A 21,879-nucleotide genomic window follows, 5' to 3' on the forward strand; every position below is an offset into this window, starting at 1 on the left:
TACGGAACAAATCACTTTTTTTTTTTTTAAGTGTTTGCATTAGATATTTGTCCCCAGTCATTGTGTTTGGGGTTCAAGTTTTCTTCTCTTTGGGAGCACTGTGCTCTTCACATGCAAGCCCCTCCCAGTGGCTCAGTCGCATTCAGACTCAGCCTCTCCTCTGATTTTTGCCCATCTTATCCCCCCAACCCCTACTCCCACTGGTTTGCTTTCACTGTAAACCCACGAGGTCTAGTGGGTGTGCCAGGAAGCCAGTGGCCTGCAGTGGTTTTCAGTCCCTGCTGAAAATCGCCTTTCAGCTGCCTGCTGACAAATGGCTGCTTTATATTCGTATATGCTCTAGAGGCAGGCAGTAAACATTCTTCAAGTTCAAATGTGATATTTAACTTTCAGTGAAGAAATCCAGAGCTGTAGCCCAGTCTGGACTTAACACATAGTCACAGCATTTTAACAAATACTGCAGTACTTTCAGAAGGCAAATGAAACCAAATGGCTTCTGAATCCACTCAATATGCAAAGCAAAATACATGTTGAACCTTGTCTGGATAAACTCAAATTGCAAGGAACTCTAGAGTTGTTCTGCTTCTTCCAGGCAATTCAGTGAACTAGCTCTCCTAAATACTGAGCCACAAATACTACCCATATCCTCATCCCAATCATCCACACTGCAGCCATGCCCTCAGCTAGAGTCCTGCCCCTCCCCACCCCCACCAATCTAAACAAACCTCAATTAGACACCTGCTGCATAAAGTCAAGTCCACCACACTAAGCTTTTTTCACCATCAATCAACTACTTATCTATTTAGTTGCCATTATAGGCCTGGGACAAATTTAAAGTTTTCTTTGACCACAGCTTCACTCCAAACATGTACCCAGACAGGGATGAGGTAACTCTTGGCTAAAAGGGAAAAAAAATGGCTCTCCTGTTTCAAGTGCTTTTCAAAAGTAAAAAGAGTTTAAATTCTCTTTCTCACTTTCCCATGACCATGATTTGGCATTGGTCTTCTTTAATCTTTTTGGTCTGCCCTTCCTTGCAAAATGAAAAGAAGTAACTGATACTAAGAGATTTACAGACCCCACAGAGAGTAATATTGTTAGAAGTAGAGGAAATTGATTTTGAAGTTTCTAAAGCATTAGAGCACCAGCACGTAAGTTTGCTTCAGAATTCACTGTTTGTAATTTTGTCCCGATCTTACTCAGGAAGAAAATATCTTGTGGTACATTTAGGTTCTGACCTTTCAAAGAGCAAAAATACACAGAAGCCAGTCTTAGCTTCCCTAGGCCAGCTTCAGTGGAGTGTCAGAGGTATGCCACTAATGGGATAGTGGTGGGGAGCCAACATTTCTTAAAATAAGTCACTTTTCCACTCTAAACAGACAGTGTCTCCATTTGTCTGCTAAGTCTACAACTCATAGCCGATGCAAAACACTAGCTGAAAACGAACATACCCTGACAGCAGGATGAGCAATAGGCAGAAACATCACAATTCAGTGAAGAATTAACCCAGCCTAGAAAGGGGGAAAGGCAGTATGTGTGCTCATCTTCATCTTAGGTGACTACCTGAAAAAAGTTCTGCCAATTCCAAACTAACCACAGCTAGTAGTTATTTGCTTTGCCACTCAGTTCTATCATTTCTTCTTCCGACACCCATGGAAACGACTTCCTGTTTATCAAACAAACGCTTCTTTCCAAAAAAGCAGGGCGAGGCCAAGCTAACACAGCTCCCCCTAAGCAGGTTAATAAGAGTGCACTCACTTTCATATCCTATTGTCCTCTAACTCCCAGGCGCGGCTGCCACTGACCAGAGGAAGACGGTTTGTCATTTTGTCTTCCTTGCCAAGAATCCGACTACCTCTTACCGGGCTTCTTGACTTGTTGCTGCTTCTTGTTACTATCTCTTTTCTTCGCTCTTCCATTGACCAGGCCAAAAACTTTTATGGCATCTTTCATTCTTCTCTTTCTCTCACACCCTGCATCCTCTCCATCGGCAAATTCTATTAACTCTACATTCAAATCATATTCAGAATCCAACTATTTCTCACCCGTGTCTTCACTCCACTCTAGTGCCACCAGCCTCATTTAACAGCAACTACCTTGCTGCTAGATTTCTGCAAAAATCTCGTAGGATTACTCCTCAAAAGAGCAGCCAAGGTAGTAATCTTTTCTTTAAAACTTTTTATTTTGAGATAATTATAGATTCACAGGAAATTGCAAAGACAGTGCAGAGAGGTCCTGTGTACCCTTTGCCCAGTGTCCTCCAATGGTTAAATCTTATATAATTATAGAACAATATCAAAACCCAGAATTTGACATGGGTACAATGTGTATGTATAGTTCTATGTCACTTTATCACATGTGTAGATTTGTGGAACAACCACTGCAATTACTACAAGAGCAATGACAACTATTAGGACTCAGTCATTACTGAGTACTCTTCTCCTGTTCAATTTTTTGTATCAAAAAAAGATACAAAAATATTTCACCACCACACATATCTCCTTTGCACTACCCCTATACAGTCACGCTTGTTCCTCTATGCCCCACCATCCCTAATTCCTAGAAACCACTAATCTGTTTTCCATTTATGTAATTTCATCATTTTAAGAACACTATATAAACAGAATCATACAGTCAGCGACCTTTTGAGATTGGCTTTTTTATTTTCTTGTGTTTGTTTTTTGAGACAGAGTCATTCAAGCTGGATTACAGTGGCAAGATCATGGCTCACTGCAGCTTTGACCTCCTCCCACTTCAGCCTCCCAAGCAGCTAGGACTACAAGCATCTGCCACCATGCCTAGCTAATTATTTAGAAATGGGGTTTCACCAAGTTGACCAAGCTGGTCTCAAACTCATGGGCTCAAGTGATATTCCTGCCTAGGCCTTCCAAAGTGTTGGGATTACAGGCATGAGCCACCATGCCTGGCCTGATATTTTTAGTCACCATAATGTCCTTAAGACCCATCCAAGTTGATGTGTCTATTAACCATTTGCTTCTTTTTTTTTTTTTTTTTTGACGCAGAGTCTCACTCTGTCACCCAGGATGGAGTGCAGTGGCACAATCTTGGCTCACTGCAACCTCCACCTCCTGGGTTCAAGTGATTCTCCTGCCTCAGCCTCCCGAGTAGCTGGGACTACAGGCGTGTGCCACCACACCCGGCTAATTTTTGTATTTCTAGTAGAGACGGGGTTTCACCATATTGGCCAGCTGGTCTCGAACTCCTGACCTCATGATCCACCCGCCTCAACCTCCCAAAGTGCTGGGATTACAGGCGTGAGCCACCACACCTGGCCCCATTTGCTGGTTTTTACTGTTGAGTAGTATAGCATGGAATAGATGTACAAGAGTTTCCTTATCCATTCACCCACTGAAGGACATTTTGGTTGTTTCCAGTTCTTAGCTATTACAAAGAAAGCCGCTATCAACAATTAAACAATTGTGTAAAGAATTTTATATGAATATAAGTTTGCATTTTCTCTTTTCTTTCTTCCTCTCTTTCTCTTTCAAGAGACAAGGTCTTGCTCTGTTGACCACGTTGGAGTGCAGTGGATCGATCATGGCTCACTGCAGCCTCAAACTCCTACACTCAAACAATTAAGTCTGCATTTCTATGTAGCAGGGTAATTCTTTCAAATCTTAAATAAGATCACATCATTTTTCCTGTCAAACCCTCCAATGGGTTCCCAGCTCATGACCTCTGACCTCACCTTCTTTCCCTGGCTCTCTCATCCTACTATTCCACATATGCCACCTTGCTATTTCTCAAACACAGCAGAAATACTCCTGCCACCGGGCCTTTGTTCTTTCTATTCTTTCTACTTGAAATGATCTTCCCCAAATAGCTGCATGATCTTTTACAAAAGTACAACCTTCTCAGAGAGGTCTTCCCCATCTCCATTGTCAGCTTACCTCCTGATATTTCAATTTCATATTCACTTCCCCTCCGCACCTTATCATTTCCAACAAATGACACATTCTACCTACTTCGTTTGTGTATTACCTGTCTTCTCCACTAGGAAACAAGCTCCACGAGGGCAGGCATTCTTGCCATTTTGTTCAATACTGTACCTAGTACAAGGAACGGTATCTGACACATATTAAGCACTTAATAAGTATCTATTAAAAGAACAAAAGATGATTGAACACACTCCTATCCCTGTTTATTAAAACTATTTCCTGAACCTTAGACTTTATTAGCAAAATGAATGCTAAAAGATATTGCTCACCTGAATGAATTCAAGAGTCTTCCCAACTAATCCAAAAAGGCACACTAACATATATGACCTATCTTCATATATCCAAGTCTGTACTTGGTATACAAGCAAAAAGCACACTAAATTTTCTTCTGTCTCTTCCAAACAAACTAAACTTTTCCTTGAGAGTTTTGAGAAAACACAATTTCTTTGTGAAACACATTATCACAGGATATGCTTTAGTTTTGAAAATGTGGAACTAGAACTATTTTAATGTTTTTCTATGCCTCATTATTACACATAAAATCGTACTCTGCCTACGATGGATACTTAATAATTATAGATTAGGCCAGGCATGGTGGTTCACGCCTATAATCCCAGCACTTAAAGACCAGCCTGAGCAGCAAAGCAAGACCCCATTGCTACAAACAATTTAAAAATCAGCCAGGCATAGGCCAGGCATGGTGGCTCACGTCTATAATCCCAGCACTTTGGGAGGCAGAGGTAGGTGGACCACCTGAGGTCAGGAGTTCGGAGACCAGCCTGGTCAACATGGCAAAACCTCATCTCTACTCAAAATACAAAAAAAAAATTAGTCGGGTATGGTGGCACATGCCTATAGTACCAGCTACTTGGAAGGCTGAGGCAGGAGAATCGCTTGAACCTGGGAGACAGAGGTGGCAGTGAGACGAGATCATGCCACTGCACTCCAGCATGGGCGACAGAGTGAGACCCGGTCTCAGAAAACAAACAAACAAAATTAGCCAGGCATGGTGGTATGCACCTAGTAATCTGTTGAGAGGCTGAGGCAGGAGGATCACTTGAACCCAGGAGTTCGAGGCTACAGTGAGCTATGATCATGTCACTGCACTCCAGCCTGGGCAACAAGGCAAGACCCTATATTTGAACTACTATTAATAATGATAAATTATTATTAACGATGTTAATTACTTATTAATTTATTATTATAAATTAACTCAAGGAATACCAATGAGAGAAGAGACTATAAGCTTTTACAAAAACACATTTTTTACTCTTCATTTTGCTATTAAACAAGGTTTGTAAACTACACACTTTTTAAGTTGTCTTCATAAAAAACATGCCATACTTTGCATATCAAGTCCATTCACAGTAATGTATAAGGAAGGATTTGTTTTCTTATGGCTTCTTAAAAAGTATTTCTAGACTAAGCATAAACCCAGGCAGCCTTTGAAATAGAATCTCATTTCTTACAAAAGGCCTTTCAAAAATGTTATTCAAGTTTTCTCATATAGTACCAATGTTTCTCATGCTACACCAAGGTATTAGCAATAGTTGGTTTGCTAATCCTGTAACAGAGGTTCTAACCAGATGCTAGTATAATCTGCATGCTCCAAGTCAACAGAGGTACCTTTTGATTTTTTAAAATATTGACTATCAAAATGTTGCAATCCTAGCTCTAACTAGTCTTCCAAAGGGAACAGCTCAAGTACACGTCTCCAGGGAATTTTATCTAGCATGAGATGGTAACTAACGCCAATACATAAGGCTAACGGCTTCCAAATTCACTGTTTCTAGTCACTTAACCACCTGAGCTCCAAAATCCTGTTTTCAAATGTCTATTGAAAAACTTCATCTAGGTGTCATAAAGATATCTAAATTTAGGTCAGGTGTGGTGGCTCACACCTGTGATCCCAGCACATTGGGAGGCCAAGGTGGGAGGATCACTTGAGTCCAGGAGTTCAAGATCAGCCTGGGCAACATAGCGAGATCCCATCTTTATTTTTATAATTTAAAAAAATTTGAAAGACATAAATTTAACATGGACAAAACTGAACTAACGTTCTCTTTGTTTGTTTGAGATAGAGACTCACTTTGTCATCCAGGCTGAAGTGGGGTGGTGCGATCTCGCCTCACTGCAACCTCTGCCTCCCAGGTTCAAGTGATTCTCCTATCTCAGACTCCCAAGTCACTGGGACAACAGGTGCTACCAGGCCCAGCTAATTTTTGTATTTTTAGTAGAGACGGGGTTCCACCATGTTGGTCAGGCTGGTCTCAAACTCTTTACCTCAAGTAATCCACCTATCTCGGCCTTCCAAAGTGCTGGGATTACAGGCATGAGCCAATGTGCCTGGCCTGAACTAATGTTCTCTTTATTTTCCTGCTGTAACCTAGTTCTCCTCCTGAATCCCTTTTACGATCATCTAGATGTCCATGAAAGAAACTTTGGAATCATCTTCAACTCCTCTTTCTTCCCCACTCTTAACATCCAGTTACTTACACAATATGCTAAATTTTCGACTTATATTGAAACAGTATGCCTCCTCCTCTCCATCCTTCATGTTTCCCTTTCTTCCATCATCCTTTACACTGTCACCAGTTATTCTAACACATTTCTTTGGTCGTCTCATTCATTTAACTTAGAACTCTTCAACAACATCTCATAGCCTACAATATATAGTTCTAATTCATGAACATGGTTCACTTGCATGTGTACTTGCTGTTTCACCAACAAGCTGTACGCTTTGCTTAGGGTTTTACTTCTTGCTGGAATGCCTGTCTCCTATTCTCATTCCCATCCCCACCTGAACTTTGGAATTCAAGGTTATCCTTTAAACTCCACCTTAAAGGTTGTTTCTCTGAAGCTAACCCTAACCTACTCACCTGCCCGAGAAAAACTGCTCCATAATTTGTATCTAATGACATTTAGTCTATCTGCCTCTATGACATCAGTGAACAACTACATTACAGTAATTTCTTATCCTGTGTGTCTTCCCTTCCAGCCCATGGATTTTTGGTCCATGGATGGGTTTATATCCACGAAGCACTGCAAGACGTAGAAAAATATGTAGAGTGTGTTTGTTTGTGTAGGAAGGAAGGGAAAATACAATGCATGTGTATGTATGTGTGTATATTTATTTAGATTTGCCAAAAGGAATAATGTTAAATAAATGGTTACTTATGGAAAAGGTGTGGAAGCCAGATATATGAATGCACCCTGTTTTGTAGCTTTAACTTTGGAAACAAGTAATGTCTTACATAATTGAAACAATTCAGAATTGAAGCAAACAGAAGAAACATTTCTAAAAATTGAAAGCAACCTGTAAAAAAGTCAGTAGATTCATGGTACATAATACCTAACTGTAAGTAAAGCTAAAGTATTCTGCTAGAGCAGCCCAACTAGACTAAGACAATTCTTCGTGGGATATATCCTAAGAACAAAAAGAACCACAAGTCTCCTTATTATTTGTAATACTACTGGTACTGTTTTCAATCAATCAGTCTCCCCCCTCATTCACATCAAAAAAGTGATTATGTTAAAGTCATCTGGAACCACAATTTTCAACACAAAAGAAAAGAGAACTAGAGATAATATTTAAGAAATAAAAATGCTGAAATCTTACATTTTAATTGGAATGTTAGTATAAACTCGTTTCATTTTCCTCTCTATTAAAAATATATATTTCATAGCTCTGTCCCCTCCTCAAAGCAATCATAACCCAGTAGCACTAACGAGCATCCCTGAGATCCATATTCTGGTCTTTAAATGTTATTTTCCATTTAAAGAAACCAGAGTTGGCTGGGCCACGGTGGCTCACGCCTGTAATCCCAGCGCTCTGGGAGGCCGAGATAAGCGGATCACTTGAGGCCAGAAGTTCAAGACCAGCTTGGCCAACATGGTGAAACCCCATCTCTACTAAAAACACAAAAATTAGCTGGGCGAGGTGGCGTGTGCCTGTAGTCACAGCTACTCGGGACGCTGAGGCAGGAGAATAGCTTGAACCTGGGAGGTGGAGGCTGCAGTGAGCCAAGATCACACCACTGCACTCCAGCCTCAGCAACAGAGCGAAACTCTATCTCAAGAAGAGGGGAGAGGAGGGGAGAGGAAGAGAGGGGAGGTAAGGGTAGGTAAGGGGAGAGGAAAGAGAAGAAACCCAGAGCTCCTAGGAGAAATGTTTGATTCCATGTCTGGGACAGGAAATGTTCAAGATAAGCATAGGACATCTTGCCTAAAAGCAACAAAAATATCAAAGACTATTGAGTTCACATCAAAAGGACACAGGAGTCAGCCTGAAGAGGCTCCAGGCTCCCGTGGGCTAAGTGGAATAATTTCAGTATCAAAAGAAGAATGACTCAATGGACTGAAGCACATAAAATATACTAAAATCCATAATTGCACAACTATATTACAAAATAGAAAACCAACTTCCTTAGTCTCCACTGGAGATTGCTAGAGAACCAATTCATTATTCTAAAAACTGACACATACAGGAAAGGAAAGAATCAAGCATTTATCTTGCCATTGCTACAGTTTCTAAGTAGTTTATAAGGCAAAGTTCTTTACAGAAGAATAATAACTCATAAATGTAGAATGAATGAGAGAATTCAAATAATCATCATTTTGCAACTTCTTCTTTTTTTTTTTTTTTAAGACAAGTCTCGCTTTGTCACCCAGGCTGTAGTGCAATGGCGCAGTCTTAGCTCACTGCAACCTCTGCCTCCTGGGTTCAAGCGATTCTCCTGCCTCAGCCTCCCGAGTAGCTGGGACTACAGGTGTGCATCAACACGCCTGGCTAATTTTTGTATTTTCAATAGAGACGAGGTTTCACCATGTTGGTCAGGCTGGTCTGAAACTCCTGACCTCGTGATCCACCTGTCTCAGCCTCCCAAAGTGCTGGGATTTCAGGCACGAGCCACCAAGCCCTGCCTTGCAACTTCTAATGAAATAGCTAGGCAACTGAATGACAGGAGTAGGTAAAACATTAGGTAAAAGATTGATGGGAAACTTTATAAAGGATCAATTTGGTGAACAATAACTAAACCTGAAGATTATTCTAAGTATCACTAAAAGTGGGAAAACCAGATATTATACAATTCCTGAAGAAGTGATACAATAAAAAACTATGGAGCACTCCTGCTTCCCCTCCAAAAACTGAACTAACCAAATTCCTAAATGTAACTTCCACTTTCCAAGAAACACTGAACTACAGGAACATGTTGAATGACACAATAAAGATATGATCAGCCAAATTCCAAATGTAGGACACTTTTTAAGACAATCCATAGCATAGAAAAAAAGTAAATGTTTGTAGGGAAGAGATGAGGTTGTTACAGATTATTTAAAAATTTAGATTATAAAAAACTTAAGACATTTTTCAACTCAATGGATGTATGGATTTGTTGCATCGTAATTTGTACAAACTATAAGAAGATGTTTTGAAACGTGCAGAAAGCTAAACATGCCCTGGCTATTACATGACAGTAAGGAATTACTGTTAACGCTGTTGTATGTAAGAATGGTATTGTAGACTGTAGTTTTGATTATGAATTTACTTTACCTAACTATAGAAGCTGGGCTGTTTGTAGACACTTGATAATAACAAACACAGGGTTACGATTCTTCACAGAAAGTAAATGCTAATGTAGGAGCCAGGCAAAAATATTCCTTTAAGTTTTTTTTTTTTTTTGAGACAGAGTCTCACTCTGTTGCCCAGGCTGGAGTACAGTGTGTGATCTTGGCTCACTGCAACCTCCGCCTCCCATATTCAAGTGATTCTTGTACCTCAGCTTCCCGAGTAGGTGGGACTATAGGTGTGTGCCACCACGCCCAGCTAATTTTTGTATTTTTTAGTAAAGATGGGGTTTCAACATGTTGGCCAGGCTGGTCTTGAACTCCTACCCTCAAGTGATCTACCCGTCTCAGCCTCCCAAAGTGCTGGGATTACAGGAGTGAGCCACCACGCCTGGCCCTTTGGGATTTATATATACTCAATACAGCAAAAATAATTTGATTTGTTCTCTGAGGCTCTTATTTTTATGTCATGGTAGAAATGACTGGATGATCAGACTATAAATGAATGTTTTACTATAAAGTGAGGTCAAAGCACGGGTGGCTTCCTCATGCATCCTGAGCCAGTTACAATATAAATGCTGGTCACAGACCCGCCCCCGCCAGCTACCCTCCTTCATCCATGCGTCTCTTCACTTGCATGTTTCTGGCGGGGGCATTTAAAAAAAAAAAAAAAAAAAAAAAAAAGGATAAATAAATAAAATAAAAGTCATATCTGATATTAAGAAAACAGAACAAAAAATGAATAATAATAAATGGGAAATTAATTAGGGAAATAAATGTAAGTCAATTATTCTGATTCAGAGTGACTAAAGTTCAGTAGCATGGTTACTTGCTTCTGTTAGGAAAGCCTCAGAAAATAGCTAAGTTTTGTTCGTTTGTTTTGTTTTGATTTTTTTGAGACAGAGCCTCGCTCTGTCCCCCAGGCTGGAGTACAGTGGCACAATCTCAGCTCACTACAAGCTCTGCTTCCTGGATTCAGGCCATTCTCCTGCCTCAGCCTCCCGAGTAGCTGGGACTACAGGCGCCCACCACCATGCTCGGCTAATTTTTTGTATTTTCAGTAGAGACGGGGTTTCACCATATTAGCCAGGATGGTCTCAATCTCCTGACCTCGTGATCCGCCCGCCTCAGCCTCCCAAAGTGCTGGAATTACAGGCTTGAGCCACTGCACCCAGCCAAAAATAGCTAAGTTTTTTTTACAATCAAAGGAGTAAATAACCTAGTGGGAAAACGGTAGTTTAGTTGTGAAGATATAAAGGATGCTGAGGATTAAATAAAAACATGTAAAAGAAAAAAAAAATCCACAACAAACCAGTACATAGTAGTGCTCAAATAAATGTGTTGTATTCTTGAACTTCCAGGCAGTCACAAGATAAAATAACCTATGTGAAACACTTAACACAGTATCTTGTACACAATGGTTATGCAAGTTAGTCTTTCGGATCCTCTGTCCTAATAGTTCTTGAGTGACCCATGGCATCAATGAACGGCCTTGTGAGAAGTTCAGGGTTCCATACATGTTGGCACCACTAAGAAATGTTATTTTTTAAGACGCTGAGAATGTTCATAATAAATCATACACTTTTCAAAAGACTCCTCTTAAATTAGTAATTTGTTTTAAATGCCCATGAGTTCTGCCTGGTATTCAGGAAACTTAACTTGATAAAGTACTGGATTTATGACTTCATGGTCTCAAATAGGAAGTTTGGGGATATATATCTGAAGATATCATAGTGTGGAAGTTTTAAATTATAAGTTTAGTGGTTTACAAAACTAACCAGTTTCTCAATTCTGTTTGTAACACTAAACAAACCCACATTGTCATCACTGCTCCTTCATAATATAAGGCTGAATAGTATGTAAAAATAAACTTGATAAGTCAATTGAATGAGTAACAAATACTCATTAAATAACCAATTACTGAAGTCTATTTATTACACTGCTTAGAATTCATAATCTTCAGTATGTCTTTCTCTATACAGTTACCCAAAAAAGGTGCTTTCCCCACGTCAAAAACTCATTTAACTAAAATGTTATTAAATAACATGCAAATTCCACGCCTGATTTGGTTATATTTCATTGTGACACAATAAGATACATTTAGTGAGTGCCTACTATATGTTAGACACTACATTAAACAAGGAAGACACAGATGAATAAAACTTAAACGCCATAATCAGCAATTCAGTGAGGTTCTTTCATTCACTTAGTATTTTATTCAACTTATCAATAAATATTTATGGAACATGCATTCTCTGTGGGCACTATTTTAGGTATTAAAGATTTAGTAGGCAACAAAAATGACAAAGTCTTTAATGGCATGTAAATTTTATTGACTCAAGACAATAAAAAAACAAATAAATATATGTCAGTTCATGATAAGAACCAAAAAGAAAAGTGAAGCAAGACAGAGACTACAGAGCAGTAGGCCAGTAGGAAGAATGAGATTTTTAGACAGCATGGTGAGCAGAGACCTCTCTAATGAGATAACATTTGATAAGAGACTTGTAAGAAACAGGAGAGACAGCCACGTGGATATGTGGGAAAAGAGTAATTCAGGAAGAAGAAATGGAATATACGCAGGTCTTAAAGTGGGAGCACAGCGAAGGGTTTAATGAAGAAGAAAGATGCCAATGTGAGAGGGAGAGTGCTAGGAGCTGCAGTGAGAGACAGCTGGAGATCAAATTATATAATCTTATAGGCCATAGTAGGAATTATAAATTTATTCCAAATAGATGGGAAAGCCAACAGAAGTAGCTGAGTAGTAAGGTCCCACCTGAATTTTAAAAGAATCCTTCTAGCTATAATAGGGGGGTCAGGGCAGATTCAGAGAGACTATTTAAAGGCTACTGCAGTGATCTTAGCAAGACATGATTGTGACTTAGACCAGATTGGTAGTGATGGAGGTGGTGATAAGTGATTGAATTCAGCATATATAGTCTTCCCTCTCTATCTGTAGGCACCATAGTCATGGATTCAACCAACCCCCTTGGAAAATAGTGAAGGAAAAAGAAATGGACTAGAGTCTAAATTACCAGTAAAAGACAGACTTAGAAATGAAAAAAAAAATTACTTCAAAAAGTGCTATAGGAGAAGTATGTTCAAAGTGAAGAAAAAAAGGCAATTAGCTATCTGGCAAAATCAGTGCAGAGTTCACAGGGGGAATAACATTTGAGACGGGTCACAAAAGTTAAGGAGGGACAAAGAGGGCAAAGAAGGGCAGCAGGGTTTTTACATCAGGGCCGACACCTCCTATTGATAATCACTTTTCCAACCAACTCCTCTAAGACTAGCAATTCCTTTACAGGCCTCTTGAGGAAAAAAGGGACAATATTCCACCAGGGATTAGGAAGTAATGTAACCTCTTCAAGGTCACCATTAACAATACTATGCCATGTGCTTGGGCAGCTAGTATACTCCCTCTCTGCCTCTCTTGCCTTCACATTCATCAAAGACACTGACTGAAACCTAGTTTGTACTCTATTGCACCCTCCACTCAGATTCTACCATCACCTAGGGAATGCGAACATCAATGAGGATAGCTTATTTGACAGTTTGCTTCATGATTCTTTTAGCGTTCTTTCTCTCCAGTGACCTAGAACTCTAGCAATGTATAGCAACTACTCCTATGGCCACATCTTGAAATTGTCTTTGCTTGACGTTATTTTGCCTATGAAATTCTAAACTTCCCCCTCTCTTATCATAACCTTCTAAATTAGCACTATCAAATAAAATACAATGTGTGCCATTTATATAAGATTTTCTTGTAATCACATTTAAAAGTTAAAAAAAAGCACTCATTTTGAAAATCAATACCTCACTTTAAACCAATACATCAAAAGATCATTTCAGAATGTAATCAATAAAAATAATAGCAATGAGATAGGGTACCTTCTTTTTTTCATACTAAGTCTTCAAAATCCACTGTGTATTTTATACTTTATAAGCATATCACAACTAAAATCCTAAGTTGTCTATAGCCAAGGTGTAATGTAGTTTTATCAAAATAAGAGTTGTGTTTAATAGAAAAACGTTTTAGACTCTGCAGAGTGAAGAACTTGGCCTTGCCCAAAGAGAAGGCCTGGCCTTCCGTTGGCTTCTGGGAAGCAATCTCTGGGTTCTTGGAATGTTATGTCTGCTAGGAGTGTCTCTGTTTGTCTGGGAGCCTTGGGTCGTGCCAGAGAGTCTAACAACATGATTTAGGCTGGGATTTGCCACACCCATATAGTCTCAGGGTAGAGGCTGGATATACATTGTTAGCTACACAACAGCGTGACTTGATGTGTGGGCTTTGGGTCATGAGCATCAGTTGACCGAGACACACAGATCAATCAAGTGAGCAGTCAATCAATCAATCAGGCTTATGTAAAATAAAAACACTGAACACAGAGGGTCAGCTGGGCTTCTCTGATGGGTACTGCTCTGTACACAATGTAACACATCCATACCAGGAGTGTAACACATCCTGTTATCCACATGGAAAGGACAACAAAAGTTCTGCATTTGGTACTTCTCCTGGACTCTGCACTTCCTTCCCTGGCTGATTTTAATCTGTACCCTTTACCTGTAATAAACTGGGAGTATATTAGCTTTCAGTGAATTTTGTGAATCCTTCTAGCTATTTTCAAACTTAACCGGTTTTGGGAATTTCCTGAACTTGTAGGTGACAGCAGAGATTGCGCCATTGCACTCCAGCCTGGGTAACGAGAGCGAAATTCCATCTCAAAAAAAGAAAAAAAAAGAAATCCAAATATAAAGTGTTGTGATTACCTCTTTAAGCAATTTTATATCATTTAAAGAAATTAAGATAAGAAAAATATATGTATTTACATAGTCTTTTACTTTTCCCTACATATTCGCCATTTCTGTTTTCTTTACTTACCCCTGTGGATAGCAATTACCATATGTTATCCTTTGCTTTCAGCCTGAGCACCTCTTTCATATGTCCCGCATAGATCTGCTAACAATAAATTATCTCAGTATTTGCTTATTTCTGAACATATTTATTTTGCCTTCATCCATATAGAATTTTTGATTTCACAGGATTTTTTGTTTTTATTTCAGCACTTTAAATGTATCAATCCACTCGCTGTCTTCCAGCCTTTTTTCCCTCTGATGAGAAGTCAGCTGAAAATCATATTGTTGTTACCCTGCATGTGATGAAGTATATTTTCTCCTGCTGCTTGCAAGATTCTTTGTCTCTGGCTTTTAACATTTCGACAAAGATTTGTGTTTTAGATCTAGATGTGGATCTCTTTGTGTTTGTCCCACTTGCGGTACATGGAGCTTCTTGAAACTGAAGATTAATGTTTTGCGATACACATTGGAAGTTCTTGGTCATTACATCTTCAAGCATTTGTTCTTTCCCTTTCTCTATCTCCTCTTCTTCTGGGCTTTCTATTGCAAATATGTTGGTACGTTTGATCTTGTCCCACAGATCTCCCAAGGCTCTAATTATTTTTCTTCAATGGTTTTCTCTCTGTTCTTCAGATTGAATTAATTACGTTTTTTTTTTTTTTGAGACACGGTCTCACTCTGTTGCCCAGGCTGGAGAACAGTCACATGATCATAGCTCACAGTAGCCCCAAACTCCTGGGCTCAAGAGATGCTCCCATCTCAGCTTCCCGAGTAGCTGGGACTACAGGCATGCACCACCATCTCAGGCTATTTTTTTTTTTTTTTTTGTAGAGACAGGGTCTTGCTATACTGTCAGGGCTGCTCTCAAACTCCTAGGCTCAACTGATCCTCCCGCCCTCAACCTCCCAAAGTGCTAGGGTTATAGGCATGAGCCAGATTGAATTTTTTAAAAAAATATTTCTTCAATTTTATTGGTTGTATCTTCCGCCATTTCAAATCTTCTGTTGAACTCATCTAGTGAATTTCTCATTTACTTTTCAACTCTAGATTTTCTATTTTGTTCTTTTTTTATAGTTCCTATTATACCTTATCTATTTGTGAAATCATTGTCACCATATTTTCATTTAGTTATTTAGACATGATCTCCTTTAACTGTTCAACATATTTATTACTACTATGACGTTTTCACTAAATTTAACATCTTGGCCACTCAGAGACAGTTTCTATTGACTGCTTTTCATCCTGATTAGGGTTTACATGTCCCTGGGTATTTTTCTTTTTTTTTCTTTTTTTGAGACGGAGTCTCGCTCTCGCCCAGGCTGGAGGGCAATGGCGCAATCTCGGCTTACTGGAAGCTCCACCTCCTGGATTCACGCCATTCTCCTGCCTCAGCCTCCCAAGTAGCTGGGACCACAGGCGCCGCCACCACGCCCGGCTAATTTTTTTTTTGTATTTTTTAGTAGAGACGGGGTTTCACCATGTTAGCCACGATGGTCTCGATCTCCTGACCCCGTGATCCTCCCACCTCTGTCTCCCAAATTGTTGGGATTACAGGCGTGAGCCACCGCGCCCAGCCGGGTATTTTTCTTTAACATACCATAATTTTTTTAGAAAACTGATATAATACATCACATATTAAACCGATTCTGCACTATGATTTACCCCCTGCAGATTACTGTTGTCATTAATGAGGTTTTTATTTTCTGTTTTTCAGTAACCTTCCAGCAAATAATTTTAGAATCTAGCTTCCCATGGTGTGCCACTGTTGATTTCTCTGCTAAACTGTTGTTTAAATTCTTTTTATTTTTTAGCCTGGCTTCCCTGAAGTCAACCCCATGTCTACATAGCTAAGTGTCCAAGCCAGGTAGCCACTCATCCTCTGCTGATTAATCTGTTTAATTCTCAAATGGTTTGCTGCACAGTTTCCTAACAGGTCTTGGTATGCCCCAGCCCAATCCTTCCTCCAGAATGTATGGTAATAATTCAGGGTAAAACTCAGTTCCTCATTCACTCACTCACTCACTCACTCATTCATTCATTCAATAAACAATTACTGATCTTTTCCAGCAGCAAGTACTTCAGTCCAACAGTAAGAACTAGAGAACAAAAATAGACATGGGGATACAACAGTGGGCAAAACAGACATGGTCCCTAAACTTGTGAAGTTTGATGTCTAGTGGGACAGAAATACCATTAAATAATTACAAAATTAAATGTAAAACCGTAACTGATATAAATACTATTAAGAAAGGCTATAGTGGCCGGGCGCGGTGGCTCAAGCCTGTAATCCCAGCACTTTGGGAGGCCGAAACGGGCAGATCACGAGGTCAGGAGATCGAGACCATCCTGGCTAACATGGTGAAACCCCGTCTCTACTAAAAATACAAAAAACTAGTGGGGCGAGGTGGCAGGCGCCTGTAGTCCCAGCTACTCGGGAGGCTGAGGCAGGAGAATGGTGCAAACCCGGGAGGTGGAGCTTGCAGTGGGCTGAGATCTGGTCACTGCACTCCAGCCTGGGCGACAGACCGAGACTCCCTCTCAAAAAAAAAAAAAAAAAAAAAAAAAAGGCTATAGTACAGTAAGAGGGTATAAAGGGGGGTTTGGCCAAGTCGAATAAGTCACATAAAGTTCTTCACTATTGACCCTTCCCTGAATTACCAGACTCATTTTTTGCCATTTTCTCACATACACCTTGTATTTAACCCTACTAAACCTCTTAAGGAATATGGAATATGCCATGCTGTCTCTAATCTCCAAATATGTTAAACAAGCTATAGCATGTCTGAAATACCTTGCTCTCCCTAGTTAATTCCTGCAAGTATTCCAAGATGCAGTTCTTGCATTACTTCTTTGAATCCTTCATACCACATGTGATGTTCATATAGGTCACTTGATCTCATTGAGGGTGGTCAGATCCTCCATCATATAAGTGCTTTTCCCCTTTATAAATGGTTAGGGTTTTGTGGGGAGATGGCCGGAAATTGTGCCAATATCCTGTCGTCATATGTATCAGTTTAGTAGGGGTGCCATAACAAATTACCACAAATCGGGTAGCTTAAAACACGTGGAATTTATTCACTCACAGTTCTGGAAGCAAGACATCCAAAAGCAGAACCGTGCTCTATTTAGAAACCCTAGAGGAGGCCGGGCACGGTGGCTCACGCCTGTAACCCCAGCACTTTGGGAGGCCTAGATGGACGGATCACCTGAGGTCAGGAGTTTGAGACCATCCTGGACAACGTGGTAAAACCCCGTCTCTACTAATAATACAAAAATTAGCTAGGCATGGTGGCACATGCCTGTAATCCCAGCTACTCAGGAGGTTTAGGCAGGAGAATCACTTGAACCCGGGAGGCGGAAGTTGCAGTGAACTGAGATCGCACCATTGCACTCCAGCCTGGGCAACAAGAGAGAAACTCCGTCTTGAAAAAAGAAACCCTAGAGGAGAATCTGTTCTTTGTCTCTTCCAGTTTCTTATGGCTGAATCACCCCAATCTTTTTCAAGACTGTTTTGGCTATGTTGTGTCCCTTGCAATGCCATATAAATTTTAGAATCAGGTTGTCAATCTCTACAAAAAAGTCAGCTTAAATTCTGATGGAGATTGCGCTGAATGTGGAAATCAATATTGCCGTCTTGACAATGTTAACTTATAATCCATGTACATGGAATGTTTTTCCAATCATTTAGATCTTAAGTTTCTTTCAATGTTGTTTTTACACTTATTAATACTTTCCAGAGTATAAGTTCTGTACTTCTTTTGTTAAATTTATTCCTAAGAATTTTATTCTTTTTTTTTTTTTTTTTTTTGAGACACAGTCTTGCTGTGTCTCCCAGGCTGGAGTGCAGTGGCGTGATCTCAGCTCACTGCAAGCTCCGCCTCCCGGGTTCACGCCATTCTCCCGCCTCAGCCTCCCAAGTAGCTGAGACTACAGGCGCCCGCCACCACGCCCGGCTAGTTTTTTGTATTTTTAGTAGAGACGGGGTTTCACCATGTTCGCCAGGATAGTCTCGATCTCCTGACCTCGTGATCCACCCACCTCGGCCTCCCAAAGTGCTGGGATTACAGGCTTGAGCCACCGCGCCCGGCCAAGAATTTTATTCTTATTGACACTATTGTAAATTGAATTGTTTCCTTCTTTTCTGGATAGTATTTTACATTGCAAGGGTATAGAAATACAACTGATCTCTGTATACTAATCTTCTACCCTACAAATCTGCAGAACTCACTTATCAGTACTAATAGTTTTTCAGTAGATTCTTCAGGATTTTCTATATATAATATCATGTCATCTCTGAATAGAGATGGTTTTACTTCTTCCTTGCTAATCTAGATGCCTTTAAAATCTTTTCCTTGCCTAACAGTTGTGGCTAGAACCTCCAGTACAATGTTTGGATAGAAGTGGCAAGAGATTAAACCTTTTGTTTCTGCTCTGAGTGGGAAAACATTCAGTCTTTCACCATTAAGTATTATGTTAGCTGTGGGTTTTTCATAGAGATCCTTCATGCGGTTGATGAAATTATCTTCTATTTCTAGGTTGATGGCTGTTTTTATCATGAAAGAGTGTTGGATGCAATTATGCCCGGGAGGCAGGGGGGGTGGATAGTACACGTGTGTGTGTGTGTGTGTGTGTGTGTATGAAAGAATGTTGGATTTTTTTTTTTTGAGACAAAGTCTCACTCTGTCACCCAGGCTGGAGTGGGGAGTAGCACGATCTTGGCTCACTGCAACCTCTGCCTCCTGGGTTCAGGCGATTCTCATGCCTCAACTTCCAGAGTAGCTAGGATTACAGGTGTGCACCACCACACCTGGCTAATTTTTGTATTTTCAATAGAGACGGGGTTTCACCATGTTGGCCAGGCTGGTCTCAAACTCCTGCCCTCAGGTGATCCACCCGCCTTGGCCTCCCAACGTACTGGGATTACAGGTGTGAGCCACTGCACCCAGCCAGAATGTTGGATTTTGTCAATTTTTTGGCATCTTATTGAGATGTCATGTTTCTTTTGTATTCTATTAGTATCTATCCCAGGAACCTTGTTTTTTGGTTTTGTTTTGTTTTTCAGATGGAGTTTTGTTCTTGTTGCCCAGGATGGAGTGTAGTGGTGTGATCTTGGCTCACTGCAACCTCTACCTCCCAGGTTCAAGCAACTCCCCTGCCTCGGTCTCCCAAGTAGCTGGGATTACAGGTGTCCACCACTATGTCCAGCTAATTTTTTGTACTTTCAGTAGAGATGGGGTTTCACCATGTTGGTCAGGCTAGTCTCGAACTCCTGATCTCAGGTGATCCAACCGCTTCGGCCTCCCAAAGTGCTGGGATTACAGGTGTGAGCCACCGTGCCTGGCCAATCCCAGGAATCTTTATTGTTCCTGGGATATCCCACAGGGCCACAATGTATAATTCTTCCTATATGTTGCTGGGTTCAGGTGGTAACTATTTTGTTGAGGATTTTTGCACCCATGCCATATTGTCTATAATTTTTTTGTACTGTCTTCTGGTATTGGTATCAGAGTAATACTGGCCACATAAAATGGATGGAAAGTGTTCCCTCTTCTGTTTTCTAGAAGACATTGTAAAGAATTGCTATTAATTGTTCTTAAAATGTTTGGTAGAATTCTGCAGTGATTCCACCTGGGCCTGGGATTTTCTTTGTGAGTAGTTTTTTTGATAACTACTTCAATCCCTTTACTTTGATATCAGTCTATTCAGACTGTCTATTTCTTCTTAAGTCAGTTGTTTCAACAGTTGGTATCTTTCTAGGAATTTGTCCATTTCATCTAAGTTATCTGACTTTTTTTTTTTTTTGAGGCAGGGTCTCACTCTGTTGCCCAGGCTGGAGTGCAGTGGTGCAATCACAGCTCACTGCAACCTCCACCTCCCAAGCTCAGGTGATCCTCCCACTTCAGCCTCTCGAGTAGCTGGGACTACAGGTGTGCACCACCATGAGTGCCTAATTTTTCTATTTTTTTGTAAGAGACGGTGTTTCACCATGTTGCCCAGGCTGGTCTTGAACTCCTGAGGACAAGCAATCCACCCACCTCGGCCTCCCAAAGTGCTAGGATTACAGTCATGAGCCACCAAGCCCAGCTGATTTGTTGATATACAGTTGTTCATAATATTCCTTTATAATCATTTTTATTTTTTTTAAGACAGGGTCTTGCTCTGTTGTCCAGGCTGGTATGTACTGGCACAATCATGGCTCCCTGTGGCCTTGATCTCCTGGGCTCAAGTGATCCTCCTGCCTCAGCCTCCTAAGTAGCTAGGACCACAGGCTCATGCTACCACACCCGGCTAATTTTTTATGTTTACTAGAAATAAGGTCTCACTATGTTGTCCATGCTGGTACTGAACTCCTGCACTCAAGCAATCCTCCCACCTCAGCTTACCAAAGTGTTGGGATTATAGGTGTGAGTCACCACGCCCAGCTCATTTTTATTTCTTAAGGGACTGTAGTAATGTTCCTTTCTTTCACTTCTGATTTTAGTCATTTCAGTCTTCTCTTTTTTTCTTCTCTCTCTCTCTCATCAATCTAAAGATCTATCAATGTTGTCGATTTTTTCAAAGAACCATCTTTTGGTTTCACTGATATCCTCTATTGTTTCTCTATTCTCTATTTCATAATTTCTGCTATAATCTTTATTTCCTTCTTTTTGCTTGCTTCAAGACACTAGAAGAGGAAGAACAAACTAAAACTGAAGCAAGCAGAAAGAAGGAAATAACAAAGATTATAGCAGAAATTATGAAACAGAGAACAGAAAAACCACCAACTATAATGGAATGAAACTGGAAATCAAGAGTAGGAAACATTTGGGAAATTCACAAATACTGAAAATTAAACACCACACTTCTAAATAAATAATGAAATAAATAAAATATCAAAAGCGAATTCAGAAAATACTTTCAAATGAATGAAAATGAAAATACAGCATACTAAAACTCATGATATGCAGTCAAAGCATGCTTAGAGGGAAATTTATAGCTGTAAAATGCCCATAGTTTCAAAGATCTCATATCAATAACCTAAGGAGCTATGACTACCGGTGCATGCCACCATGCCCAGCTAAAGGCTGGATTCTTCTAGTGAAGTTTATTTCTCTATATTTACAGTGTTCAGCCTCTAATGTGTTTCCTCTGGAACAGGCAGCTTCGGTAGGCCTACAGTTAGTTACTTTGGGATCAAAGTGTTTTTGCTAGGACTTTCTCCCTCCCGTTTACTGACCATATCCAGCTGTTAAACTCCACTAATTGCTGGCTGATTGCCCTTTTGTTTTGAACAATGCCCTGGGGCACAAATTGGTCTACAAACAATACAATCAAATTCTGGTTCCTTTGAAGAAATATTTTTTGCCATCAGTGTTTTTTTGTTTTATTTTTGTTTTTATTTAAGACAGGGTCTCCCTGTGTTGCCTATGCTGGCCTCCAACTCCTAGGCTCAAGCCATCCTCCTGCCTGAGTAGCTAGAATTACAGATGTGCACCCAGCCAGTGATTTATTTTTATTC

General features: G+C 40.2%; 1 protein-coding gene across 9 annotated transcripts in view; it reads right to left on the bottom strand.

The window, feature by feature from the left end:
- LOC105476441 (SIK family kinase 3) overlaps positions 1–21,879 on the bottom strand; it is a 258,371-nt gene that overhangs the window by 89,264 nt on the left and 147,228 nt on the right. The gene's annotated exons all lie outside the window — the stretch shown is intronic.

Source organism: Macaca nemestrina, chromosome 12, assembly GCF_043159975.1.
Source record: "Macaca nemestrina isolate mMacNem1 chromosome 12, mMacNem.hap1, whole genome shotgun sequence".
NCBI lineage: Eukaryota > Metazoa > Chordata > Mammalia > Primates > Cercopithecidae > Macaca > Macaca nemestrina.